We start from the raw sequence: 13960 nt of genomic DNA, 5'->3' as shown, positions 1-13960 counted from the left end.
AACAAAGTCTACTAGCAAAACAGACTCTGTAGCAATGTGATCATAGGCATGACATCCCATCACTTTTGCCATATTCTCTCCGTTAGAAATAAGTCAAAGGTCCCAGAGACAGTCGAGGGGAGGGTTATAATAAAAGGGCGTAAATATTAGAAGATGAGGATCGTTAAGGGTGATCTTAGAGTTTGTCTGCCACAGAGAGAACTTCTTTAACCTGATAAAGAGCATTTATGAAAAAACCTAACATCTTAATGGTGAAAGAATGAATGCTTTCCCCCAAGATTGAGAACAAGGTATGTCTGCTGCCACCATTTCTATAAGCATTGTACTAGAGGTTATAGCTAGTGCAATTAGAAGAAAAAAAAAAAAAGACATCTACATTGGAAAGGAAGAAATAACGCTATCTTTATTTGAAAATAATGTGATCCTGCATTTTGAAAACCCTAAGGTACTCTCCCAAACACACAGATTACTGGAATGAATAAATTAATTCAGCCAGATAATACAGTACAAGATTGTGGCAGATAGATTCTAAGGTAACCCCTATAGTCCCTGCCTCCTGGTGCTCATTCATTTGTGTGATAACTTACACTTGAGGCTCTTGACCAATGGACTATGGCTAGGGTTATGGGATATCACTTATGTGATTACATTACATAGGATTGTCACTTCTATCTTAGAAAGAGGCTTTCTTTAGTGGCTTTGATGAAGCAAGCAGCCATGTTGGGAGGAACATGGAAAGTAACTGAGGGCTGCTTCTTGGAGCTGGGGTGGCCTCTGGTCAGCAATCAGCAACAAGCTGAAGCCCTTCTTCCTATAGCCACATGGAATTGAATTCTGCCAACAGTTTGGGAGCTTGAAAGCAGATCCTTCTCTTGTCAAGTCTTGAGATGGCCAATACCTTGATTGCAGGCTTGTGAGACCCTAAGCAGAGAACCCACTAATCTGTGCCCAGATTCCTGCCCCACAAAGCCTGCAAGACAATAAATGTTTATGGTTTTAGCCATTGAATTGATGGTAATATTGTTATGCATTAGTAGAAATGTAATATGTATTTTAGTACCTGAAAGTGGGATATTGCTATAACAAAGACCTACAAATGGAATAGCAGGTTTGGAACCAGGCAGTTGGTAGAGGCTAGGAGAATTTTAAGCATGGTGGGGGACTTCCCTGGTGGTGCAGTGGTTAAGACTCTGTGCTCCCAATGCAGGGGGTCCGGGTTTGATCCCTGGTCAGGGAACTAGACTCCACATGCATGCTGCAACTAAGAGTTCATATGCCTCAACTAAGGAGACTGTGAGTTGTAACTAAGGAGCCTGCCTGCTGCAACTAAGACCTGGCGAAACCAAATAAATAAATATTAAAAAAAAAAAAAGCAGGGATGCGGGTTCGTGCCTCAGTTCCGGGAAGATCCCACATGCCGCGGAGCGGCTGGGCCCGTGAGCCATGGCCGCTGAGCCTGCACATCCGGAGCCTGTGCTCCGCAACGGGAGAGGCCACAACAGTGAGAGGCCCGAGTACCGCAAAAAAAAAAAAAGCATGGTGAAGGGAAGTCCCTGGTGGTCCAGTGGTTAGGACTCAGTGCTTTCACAGGAAAGGAAAGGAAAAGAAGAAGGAAAGGAAGAGGAAGGAAGGAAGAGAAAGGGAAGAAAAGAAAAAGGGAGGAAGGAAGGAAGGAAGGGAAGACTCCCTCTTGCGAGAGCATTGGAATCACAGCTAACTGCTGAACAGTCATCGACAGGAAGACACTGGAACTCACCAAAAAAGATATCCTACATCCAAAGACAAAGGAGAAGCCACAATAAGATGGTAGGAGGGGCACAGTCACAGCAAAATCAAATCCCATAACTGCTGGGTAGATGACTCACAAAATGAAGAACACTTATACCAAGGAAGTCCACCCACTAGAGGGAAGGTTCTGAGCCCCACGTCAGACTTCCTAACCTGGGGGTCTGGCAACGGGAGGACGAATTCCCAGAGATTCAGACTTTGAAGGCTAGCAGGATTTGATTGCAGGACTTCGACAGAACTGGGGGAAACAGACTCCACTCTTGGAGGGCACACACAAAGTGATGTGTGCATCAGGACATGGGGGAAGGAGCAATGACCCAATAAGAGACTGAACCCGACCTACCTGCTAGTGTTGGAGGGTCTCCTGCAGAGGCCGGGGGTGGCTGTGGCTCACCGTGGGGACAAGAACACTGGAGGCAGAAGTTCTGGGAAGTACTCCTTGGCATGAGCCCTCCCAGAGTCTGCCATTAGCCCTACCAAAGAGCCCAGGTAGTCTCCAGTGTTGGGTTACCTCAGGCCAAACAACCAACAGGGAGGGAACCCAGCCCCACCCATCAGGAGTCAAGTGGATTAAAGATTTACTGAGCTCTGCCCACCAGAGCAACACCCAGCTCTACCCACCACCCCCATCAGGAAACCTGCACAAGCCTCTTAGATAGCCTCATCCACCAGAGGGCAGACAGCAGAAACAAGAAGAACTACAATCCTGCAGGCTGTTGAACAAAAACCACATTCACAGAAAGATAGACAAGACGAAAAAGCAGAGGGCTATGTACCAGATTAAGGAACACGATAAAACCCCAGAAAAACAACTAAATGAAATGGAGATAGGGAACCTTCCAGAAAAAGAACTAAGAATACTGATAGTGAACATGATCCAGGACCTCAGAAAAAGAATGGAGGCAAGATTGAGAAGATGCAAGAAATGTTTAACAAAGACATAGAAGAATTAAAGAACAACGAATAGAGATGAGCAATACAATAACTGAAATGAAAACTCTGAATAGAAGATCAAACCCACCACAACATTTTCTTCAGCCAAATTCTAAACCACAGCAAGGCCCTAACTCTCTTCAATTCTATGAAAGCCGAGAAGGTGAGGAAGCTGCAGAAGAATAGTTTGAAGCTAGCAGAGGTTGGTTCATGAGGTTGAAAGAAGCCGCCTCTGTAACATGAAAATGCGAGGTGAAGCAGCACGTGCTGATGTAGAAGCTGCAGCAAGTTATCCAGAAGGTCTAGCTAAGACAATTAATGAAGCCGGCCACACAAAATAACAAATTTTCTGTATAGATGAAACAGCCTTCTATTGGAAGAAGATGCCATCTAGGACTTCCATAGCTAGAGAGGAGAAGTCAATGCCTGGCTTCAAAACTTCAAAGGCCAGGCTGACTCTTGTTAGGGGCTAATGCAACTGGTGACTTAAATTTGAAGCCAGTGCTTATTTACCATTCCTCAAATCCCAGACCCTTTAAGGTTTATGCTAAATCTACTCTGCCTGTGATCTGTAAATAGAACAACAAAGCCTAGATGAGAACACATCTGTTTACAACATGGTGGACTAAATGTTTTCAGCTCACTATTGAAACACTGCTCAGAAAAAGATTCCTTTCAAACTATTACTGCTCATTGCCGATGCACTTGGTCACCCAGGAGCTCTGATGGAGATACACAATGAGACTTTCCCTTCTCTCCTGCTTTCCTTGGTTGCTCATGGACCAATGACATGGTCTTAGGTATGTTGGGTCATGCTGATAAGGGCAACATCCCAGGCACAGCAGAAAACAAAGATCAAGGAGACCTGGATGCTTGGACATCCTTGTGGTGCAGAGCCACCCTAGCAGCCCTGGAACTGCCTGCCTCACTGTCATGGGAGCCACACACTAGCTTCCATCCTGTGAGACCACTGTTATTTGGGTTTCTGCTGCACATACTGAATTAATACATATCGAGAGAATAGGACTTCCCAGGAGTGTGTGGCCATGGTGGTCTGTTCTGGAGATGAGCAGAGATATATTTCGTGTCACCTCTGTGGGCTCTTGGGACATTACTGTGAGTTAGAGAAAGGGAGAACTGGGCCAGAGAGGGCAGCACAGGGAGATTGGAGATTGTTACCCTCCTCATCTTTCTAGCCATGGGATCTGGCCTAGGGAAGTGTTTGGGTCACCGGGTGTTAGATTTGGCAGTCCTTGTTTCTTCACTTCCTGTCCTCCTTGCGGACCAGACCTCCTGCTCATCCTACCTAGGACCAGAATCACTGCTGGTCACCTCCTCATCACCCTGTCTGATGACAGGGATTGGGGACGTGGAAATCTAGAGGATTAACCCCTCAGGTAGAAAAGGAGTGCAGGGTCATTCCGCCTCAGATTCCATGAGGAGTGTGTGCTTCCCCCAACTGGTTTGAACAGCTGACTTTTGGATAGTTGACCTCCGGTCCCTCATATCCTATGCCCTGGTGATCATAAAATTCTATCACTTCACTGTATTCTCTTTATTACAAATGAGTCACTAGGTCCAGCTTATACTCCAAAGGTGGGAATTACACAAGTGCATGAACGCCAGGAGATGGGAATCACATCTTAGAAGTGTGCTCACCACAAGGGGGACTCTGGTAACCACCTGAAAGTGTGGCATCTCACAGGGCTGATAGCCAGGAGTGCAGAGATCAGAGCTGAGGTCCAAGGGATTTTGTGTTCATCCCACAGGAATACAGGACAAAATTATGATGCCAGAAAGGTAGCCCAGTCTTCTAGGTAATTTGTGGAATGGACGAGGCAAAAGGCTAGGTAGAAATATAAAGGAGAGGAAATAAAAGGACACCTAGCAGTTCTAATAGTTAATGTTCTCACTTATTTTCTTATGTTTCTGAGAATTTGCAAAAGTCATTTTGTTTAATAGTTACATGGTTTAATAATCAGCATGACCTTAAATGACTTAGGAAATGTAATGAACCGAGGGATGAGGAAATCACATGACTCAGGCCTGACAAGTCAGGTTACCATGTTGTACCACATCCACCTAGCAACAGGGACTGGTCAAGGGTAGTCTTTCCTCTCCAGTACTTTATGTATGCTCAATGTGAGAAAGATGTTTATCTTTCTGCTAAAGTTTTGAAAGTGGGTAATGTGAGGGGGTTAGAGATCATATTGTCTGTCTTCCCTAGGAACAGTGAAAGAGAAGAGAAATTGAGGTCTGATGACAAGTTTGAGTCTCTGGGTCCATTCATGTCTCTAATTGGCCTCACCCCTGGCCTTCCCCGGTAAATCAACATGTTAAACCTCTTTTGCCAAAGCTAGATTCATTCCAGTTTTGTTAACTTGTAACTGAAAGAGTCCTCTCACAAGAAGGCAGACTTTTCTGTGATGTTGGGTATTTAGATAACACTCGTTCACATATTATTAAGACTTTATTTTTGTAGAGTAGTTTTAAGTGCACAGCAAGATTGAGGGGGATATACAGAGATTTCCCATATACTCCCTGCCCCCATACATGCATAGCATGCCCCATTATCAATGTCCCCTGCAGACTGGTGCGTTTTTTACAACTGATGGACCTACACTGACACATCATCATCACCCACAGTCCATAGTTTATATTATGACTCACTCTTGGAACTCTACATTCTTTGGGTTTGGACAAATGTATAGGAACATGTGTCCATTATTATAGTATCAGACAGTGTTTCACTACCCTAAAACACCTCTATTTTCTGCCTACTAAAATAGGTAAAATACTACCTATTTTTCTCCCAGTCTGTGTCTTGTCTTCTCATTCTCTTGACATTGCCTTTCTGTGAGCAGATATATTTAATTTCAGTGAAGTCCAGCTTATCACTTGTTTCTTTTATGGATTGTGTCTTTGGTGTTTTGTCTAAAAAGTCACTGCCATACTCTAGGTAATCTAGGTTTCCTCCTATGTTACTTCTAGGTGTTTTACACTTTTGCATTTTACCTTTAGGTCTGTGGTCCATTTTGATTTAATTTTTGTGAAGGGTGTAAGGTCTGCATCTAGATTCGTTTTTTTGCTTATTGTGTTTTTTTTGCATGTGCATGTCCAGCTGTCCCAGCCCCAATTTTCTTTTTAACATCATTATTGGAGTATAATTGCTTTGCAATGGTGTGTTAGTTTCTGCTGTATAACAAAGTGAATCAGCTATATACATATATCCCCATATCTTCTCCCTCAAGCTTACCTCTGGGCTTTCTATTTTGTTCCATTTATCTATTTTTCTGTTTTTGTGCCAGTACCATATTGTCTTGATTACTGTAGCTTTGTAGTATAGTCTGAAGTCTGGGAGTCTGATTCCTCCAGCTCCGTTTTTTCTCCTCAAGACTGCTATCGCTATTGGGGGTCTTTTGTGTCTCCATACAAATTTTAAGATGTTTTGTTCTAGTTCCGTAAAGAATGCCATTGGTAATTTGGTAGGGATTGCATTGAATCTGTAGATTGCTTTGGGTAGTATAGTCATTTTCAAAATATTGATTCTTCCAATCCAAGAACATGGTATATCTCTCCACCCATTAGCATCATCTTTAATTTCTTTCATCAGTGTCTTATAGTTTTCTGCATACAGGTCTTTTGTCTCCCTAGGTAGGTTTATTCCAAGGTATTTTATTCTTTTTGTTGCAATGGTAAATGGGAGTGTTTCCTTAATTTCTTTCAGATTTTTGATCACTAGTGTATAGGAATGCAAGAGATTTCTGTGCATGAATTTTGTATCCTGTAACTTTACCAAATTCATTGATTAGCTCTAGTAGTTTTCTGGTGGCATCTTTAGGATTCTCTATGTATAGTATCCTGTCATCAGCAAACAGTGACAGTTTTACTTCTTCTTTTCCAATTTGTATTCCTTTTATTTCTTTTTCTTCTCTGATTGCCGAGGCTAGGACTTCCAAAACTATGTTGAATAATAGTGGTGAGAGTGGACATCCTTGTCTTTTTCCTGATCTTAGAGGAAATGCTGTCAGTTTTTCACCATTGAGAATGATGTTTCCTGTGGGTTTGTCATATATGGTCTTTATTATGTTGAGGTAGGTTCCCTCTATGCCCACTTTCTGGAGAGTTTATCTCATAGATGGGTGTTGAATTTTGTCAAAAAGTTTTTCTGCATCTATTGAGTTGATCATACGGTTTTTATTCTTTAATTTGTTAATATGGTGTATCACATTGATTTAATCTCATAGCGTTGTGGTCAGAAAAGATGCTTGATATGATTTCAATTTTGTTAAATTTACTGAGGCTTAATTTGTGACCCAAGATGTGATCTATCCTGGAGAATGTTCCATGAGCACTTGAGAAGAAAGTGTAACCTGCTGTTTTTAGATGGAATGTCCTATAAATATCAATTAAATCTATCTGGTGTATTGTGTCATTTAAAGCTTTTGTTTCCTTATTTATTTTCATTTTGGATGATATGTCCATTGGTGTAAGTGAGGTGTTAAAGTCCCCTACTATTATTGTGTTACTCTCGATTTCCTCTCTTACAGCTGTTAGCAGTTGCCTTATTTATTGAGGTGCTCCTATGTTGGGTGCATATATATTTATAATTGTTATATCTTCTTCTTGGATTGATCCCTTGATCATTGTGTAGTGTCCTTCCTTGTCTCTTGTAACATCCTTTATTTTAAAGTCTATTTTATCTGATATGAATATTGTTACTCCAGCTTTCCTTTGATTTCCATTTGCATGGAATATTTTTTTTTCATCCCCTCACTCTCAGTCTGTATGTCTCCCTAGGTCTCAAGTGGGTCTCTTGTAGACGGCATATATGTGGGTCTTGTTTTTGTATCCATTCAGCAAGTCTGTGTCTTTTGGTTGGAGCATTTAATCCATTCACGTTTAAGGTCATTATTGATTTGTATGTTCCTATGACCATTTTTTAATTGTTTTGGGTTTGTTTTTGTCAGTCCTTTTCTTCTCTTGTGTTTCCCACTTAGGGAACTTCCCTTAGCATTTGTTGCAGAGCTGGTTGGTGGTGCTGAATTCTCTTAGGTTTTGCTTGTCTGTAAAGCTTTTGATTTCTCCATTGAATCTGAATGAGATCATTGCCGGGTAGAGTAATCTTGGTTGTAGGTTCTTCCCTTTCATCACTTTACATATATCATGCCACTCCCTTCTGACTTGTAGAGTTTCTGCTGAGAAATCAGCTGTTAACATTATCGGAGTTCCCTTGTATGTTATTTGTCGTTTTTTCCTTGCTGCTTTCAATAATTTTTCTTTGTCTTTAATTTTTGCCCGTTTGATTACTATGTGTATCGGCATATTTTTCCTTGGGTTTATCCTATATGGGACTCGCTGCGCTTCCTGGACTTGGGTGGCTCTGTCTTTTCCCATGTTAGGGAAGTTTTCCACTATAATCTCTTCAAATATTTTCTTGGGTTCTTTCTTTCTCTCTTCTCCTTCTGGGACCCATATAATGCGAATGTTGTTGCGTTTAATGTTGTCCCAGAGGATTCTTAGGCTGTCTTCATGTCTTTGCATTCTTTTTTCTTTATTCTGTTCTGTGGCAGTGAATTCCACCATTCTGTCTTCCAGATCACTTACCTGTTCTTCCACCTCAGTTATTCTGCTATTGATTCCTTCTAGTGTAGTTTTCATTTCAGTTATTGTATTGTTCATCTCTTTTTGTTGTTCTTTAAATCTTCTATGTCTTTGTTAAACATTTCTTGCATCTTCTTGATCTTTGCCTCCATTCTTTTTCTGAGGTCCTGGATCATCTTCACTATCATTATTCTGAATTCTTTTTCTGGAAGGTTGCCTATCTCTACTTCATTTAGTTGTTTTTCTGGGGTTTTATCTTGTTCCTTCATCTGGTACATAGCCCTCTGCCTTTTCGTCTTGTCTATCTGTGAATGTGGTTTTTGTTCCACAGGCTGCAGGACTGTAGTTCTTCTTGCTTCTGCTGTCTGCTCTCTGGTGGATGAGGCTATCTAAGAGGCTTGTGCAGGTTTCCTGATGGGAGGGAGTGGTGGTGGGTAGAGCTGGGTGTTGCTCTGGTGGGCAGAGCTCAGTAAAACTTTAATCCGCTTGACTGCTGATGGATGAGGCTGGGTTCCCTCCCTGTTAGTTGTTTGGCCTGAGGCAACCCAACACTGGAGCCTACCTGGGCTCTTTGGTAGGGCTAATGGCAGACTCTGGGAGGGCGCACGCCAAGGAGTACTTCCCAGAACTTCTGCTGCCAGTGTTCTTGTCCCCACGGTGAGCCACAACCACCCCCCGCCTCTGCAGGAGGCCCTCCAACACTAGCAGGTAGGTCTGGTTCAGTCTCCTCTGGGTTCACTGCTCCTTCTCCTGGGTCCCGATGTGCACACTACTTTGTGTGTGCCCTCCAAGAGTGGAGTCTCTGTTTCCCCCAGTCCTGTCAAAGTCCTGCAATCAAATCCCACTAGCCTTCAAAGTCTGTTTCTCTAGGAATTCCTCCTCCCGTTGCTGGAACTCCAGGTCGGGAAGCCTGAGGTGGGGCTCAGAACCTTCACTCCAGTGGGTGGATTTCTGTGGTATAAGTGTTCTCCAGTCTGTAAGTCACCCACCCAGAGGTTATGGGATTTGATTTTGCTGTGATTGTGCCCCTCCTACCATCTTATTGTGGCTTCTCCTTTGTCTTTGGATGTGGGATATCTTTTCTGGTGAGTTCCAGTGTCTTCCTCTCAGTGATTGTCCAGCAGCTAGTTGTGATTGTGGTGTTCTCACAAGTGTGAGTGAGAGCACATCCTTCTACTCCTCCATCTTGGGTAGGCTCTGTATGACTTCTAATATTCTAAATTTGTTAAGGTGGGGACTTCCCTGGTGGTGCAGTGGTTAAGAATCCGCCTGCCACTGCAGGGGACACGCGTTCGATCCCTGGTCTGGGAACATCCCACATGCCGAGAAGGAAGTAAGTCCGTGCGCCACAACTACTGAGCCTGCACTCTAGAGAACGTGAGCCACAACTATTGAAGCTTGTGTGCTTGGAGCCCGTGCTCTGCAACAAGAGAAGCCACCACAACGGGAAGCCTGCACAACACAACAAAGAGTAACCCCCGCTTGCTGCAACTAGAGAAAACCCACGCACAGCAAGGAAAACCCAACGCAGCCAGAAATAAAATAAATTTATAAAAAAAATTTTGTTAAGGTGTGTTTTATGGCCCAGAATGTGGTCTATCTTTGTGAATGTTTAATGTGAGCTTGAGAAGACTATGTATTTTTCCGTTGTTGGCTGAAGTAGTCTATAGATATTGATTATATCCAGTTGATTGATAGTGTTTTGAGTTCAATTATGTCCTTACTGATTTTCTGCCTGCTTGCTCTGTCCATTTCTGAGAGAGGGATGTTGCAGTCTCCAACTAAAACAGTGGATTCATCTATTTCTCTTATCAATTCTATCAGTTTTTGCCTCACATCGTTTGACCCTCTGTTGTTAGGTGCATTCACAGTAAAGATTGTTATGACTTTTTGGAGAATTGACTCTTTTATCAGTATGTGACGCCTTTCTTGCTATTTCTGATAACCTTCCATGTGTTGAAGTCCGCTGTGTCTGAAATTAATATAGCTACTCTTGCTTTCATTAGACTAGTGTTAGCATGGTATATTTTTCTCTATCCAGAACCTCTGTGCCATGAGTTGGGTTCTCCCCGTCATGCTGCCAGACCAGTGTTATTCCACAAGGTAGAAGCCCAGAGCCCAGCATCTTAGGGTGACCTCACGTTCAGAGATAGAGTGGTGGGTTGCATGTGTCTTTGGGGGAATATGAGGGGATGAATCAGAAAATTCAGACATTTTGCAACCCTCATGGGACACTCCAGCAGCACACATGTGACCATCCTGGGAACAGACAGGACAGTTGAGTTGGGGGGAGAAAGACACCAGCCTGGACGTGGGGTCTGGGATAATCTCCTGTTCCTTGGATAGCTGTAAGTTCAGGTTGAGACAACTGAGAGTAAGAGGCTCCAGGTTTCTGGGTTGGAGAACACCACTTCCGGTCCTGACCTGTGTGGGGGCCGAGTAACTCAGAAAAACTGGAGTCAGACCTCCAGACAGATTGAGGGTGAGGCAGAGAGCAAGGCCTGAGACAGAGAAAATCGCCCAGAATATAGTGCCCATTGCTGCCGCCGGGGTCAAAGGGAACTGCTAATCAGTTACTTCGGGGATTGTCTTCCCCTGCATACCTGGAGAGACTGGATGCCTTAATTGTCCTGAGAGAAGGGCGGGACCTCAGAGTCACTCTCTTGGCACAGAATCTGGAATCCCCAGAGGACTCTTCCTGTGGTTCTACTATCAGACATAATTTCTTTTCTTGGCTTCTTTTTTCTGACTTTTTTTCTATTTATCTGTCTAATAAGTATCTTATTAACATTAATCGTTGACTTAAGAAACATTCTAAAGAGGAACAGTTTCAACCTTGTGTTGCTAAATTCTGACCCTGTTCTTTAGTAATTACTCACATTTCATCTCATAATTACTTCTAACCAAAAGCACTGCAACATCCTCTATCTACATCCTTAACCTATAAAATCTGTTCCCTTCAGTCCTGTAAGTGAAACACGGACTGCACTGTCATTGAATATAATAGTTAAAACCTTTGGCCACTCACCATATAGAAAAAATCTGTTTGCACGTTGCTTTTCCCTTCTATAGTGAGGACCTGAACATACAACGTCAGCACTCGACTTGTACCTGCTTGTATTGATAGATACAGTTATAGGGTATAGGAATCTTCTGTTGTTTGGTCATATTTTTTTGATAAAACATTCTTATACAACTGAGCTATCAGAGCAAGTATACCCACATCTCTTGAACCCAGCAATTTAAATAAGGGATGTTCTTCTTAGGCAACTAGCATCTGCTCCCATGTCTTGAGAATGCTAAACTACGTGAGTCTTGATGAGACCACCTCTCATTACAGAAGCCAAAAGCACGCTTTCCTAACCTTTAATGTTGCTGGCGCACAGGCAGGCAGCCTATTCTCTGGCAATCTGGTGCACTTATGCCAGATTTTTCTTTAGGAGTTACTTACATGAAGAACTATGGCCTGTTTTATCCACTAATTTCCTGAGACCATTCCCTCCTCAACTCTTCATTCTCATCTCTATGTCCAGGAGATCTATACCCATCAGCTGGGTCTATGAATCCACCACGATAGCTGCTGCCAAACCCAGCTCTGGCTCCACCGCTGTGTGTGTTCATTACTTCTTCCTCCTCTGCTCCCCACCAGATCACACGCCCTCTCCACTAGCTTGTCCTCATGTGTGGTATGTTCTGTTTAGGTGCTGCCAACCCCAACCATCCTCTCAACCCCTGCGACCCCCTAGCTGCTCCTCCCTCTCACTGCAACGCCGACACTGACTCCCAGCTCTCTTGGGGCAGAATATGCAAGCCGGTAGGCACACATATCCCTCCTTCTTTACACTCTACAAGCCCCAGTAACGTTTAATAAGTTTCCCTTTCTCTAAAATAAGCCAAATTTGTTTTCTGCTGCTTATACTTAAGACTACTAATTTAATATTAAGCTAAGTATCTATTTCTACCACCTCAAAACACAGCTGACATAAGACTGAACTTCAGGTCCAAGTGACCTCCAAAACTCATATACACCTGAACCTCACATGGCTTCCACTCCCCCCTTCTTATTGCAAAAATTATCAGAGCATAGCAGAAAGAAATAAACCAGTTCCCACTCCAGATAGCTCAAGTCTCATAATGTATCAATGGTAAGCAGGTATGAGTTGCAAAACATTTACTGTTTCCTCAGCTGCTTAGAAGGATGGCAGGAGAAATTATGTGACAGAAAAGGTGCTCTAGAAATGGATATGGATGTTGTAATCAATTCCTATTCGTGGCACGGGCTGCAGTCCTATGATATAGGTACTCGTTCTCATACCTTTATCTCAGTGGCAGGTGAAGAACCAAATCAAAGGGCGTGAAGCCCTTACTGCCCAGCACACCAGGCTCCGGATCAAATCGCTGACCATGCTGCTATGTGTTCATCCACAAGCCAGTGAATATCATGCTCTTCCCATTTGGAAACACTGAGAGGTAGCCTTTGGCTGTCTGGGAATTCAGGATGATCCTCACTGTGGGGACAAGGAGACGAATGTGTGGCATCACAAGAGACAGCAATTGAGATTTATCCCATAGGTTCTGGGGCCTTTATGACAATGGGGGTGGACTCCTCAGGGGAGCAGGCCAGAAACTGCTTGTGACCTTGTGCTCATACTATTAGCAACCACATCTGGAAAATGAAGAGAACACAGAAAATTCAAGGGCACATGCAGTGTGATGAGACTTGAGAGGGCAAAACGGTAAGGACTGAGATCACTGCAGCTGCACAAATCTGGGGAAAGGTTTGTGGGTTTGAAATCTGAATTCTCAAGATAAAGAATTTGGATACATTAGTCACACGAAGACCTTCCTCTTTAAAACGAAAGAGCTGACCCATAAGTAATGGAGCTTCATAGGAAAGCTGCAATTAGCAAACTTCAGCCACTATCCCCTCCAGATGCTCACTTGTTTTATATTCCAGATCCCTCATCAATTTTCCTGGAATAAAAGTACCAAAGGACAGTAAGCAATTCTGACACCACATCTTCTAGGTTAAATTCTCTTACTGTTGGCTAATATAATTTTAGAAGGTGACAAAGCACCGTGAAAACTCAAGTGAAATAGAGAAATCAATTCAGGAGACACCCAGAGCTGTCCAGTCTAAAGTGGTTCATGTAAGTATCCCGGCCAACATCTGCTGAACCCACCTGGTGCTTCATTAAAGAGTACCTTCGGGCATATTCCTGTTTTTAAACTAAGCCCTAAACTTCTAGTCCTAGACAATACTATTTCTCTCCACTCTCAAAGATACCTCTTTTAGATTCATTCTCCCAGTACTCCTTAAATTAAAAAAAAAATTTTTTTTTTTCGGTACGTGGGCCTCTTACTGTTGTGGCCTCTCCCATTGCAGAGCACAGGCTCCAGACGTGCAGGCTCAGCGGCCATGGCTCACGGGCGCAGCCGCTCTGCGGCATGTGGGATCCTCCCGGATCAGGGCACAAACCCGTGTCACCTGCATCGGCAGGCAGACTCTCAACCACTGCGCCACCAGGGAAGGCCCTAAATATACATCTTTTAAAGCTTTAAAGTTAAAATTAAGGAAGTGCTGGGCAGAGATGTATAAGCTAAATATGAAATGAAAGAAATCTGAGGTCTTGAT

General features: G+C 43.2%; 1 long non-coding RNA gene across 4 annotated transcripts in view; it reads left to right on the top strand.

Moving 5' to 3' along the window:
- LOC141279716 (uncharacterized) overlaps positions 1-13629 on the top strand; it is a 33995-nt gene extending 20366 nt beyond the window's left edge. For all 4 annotated transcript variants that reach the window (XR_012334394.1, XR_012334393.1, XR_012334395.1 and 1 more), the window contains one exon: positions 9556-13629. This is a non-coding gene — a long non-coding RNA (uncharacterized lncRNA). The remainder of the gene's footprint in view (positions 1-9555) is intronic.
- Positions 13630-13960: the final 331 nt, after the last annotated feature.

The sequence above is a fragment of the Tursiops truncatus genome, chromosome 10, assembly GCF_011762595.2.
Source record: "Tursiops truncatus isolate mTurTru1 chromosome 10, mTurTru1.mat.Y, whole genome shotgun sequence".
NCBI classification, from domain to species: Eukaryota; Metazoa; Chordata; class Mammalia; order Artiodactyla; family Delphinidae; genus Tursiops; species Tursiops truncatus.
The sequence above is the reverse complement of the archived record's forward strand: the minus strand, read 5'-3'. Positions and strand labels throughout refer to the sequence as shown.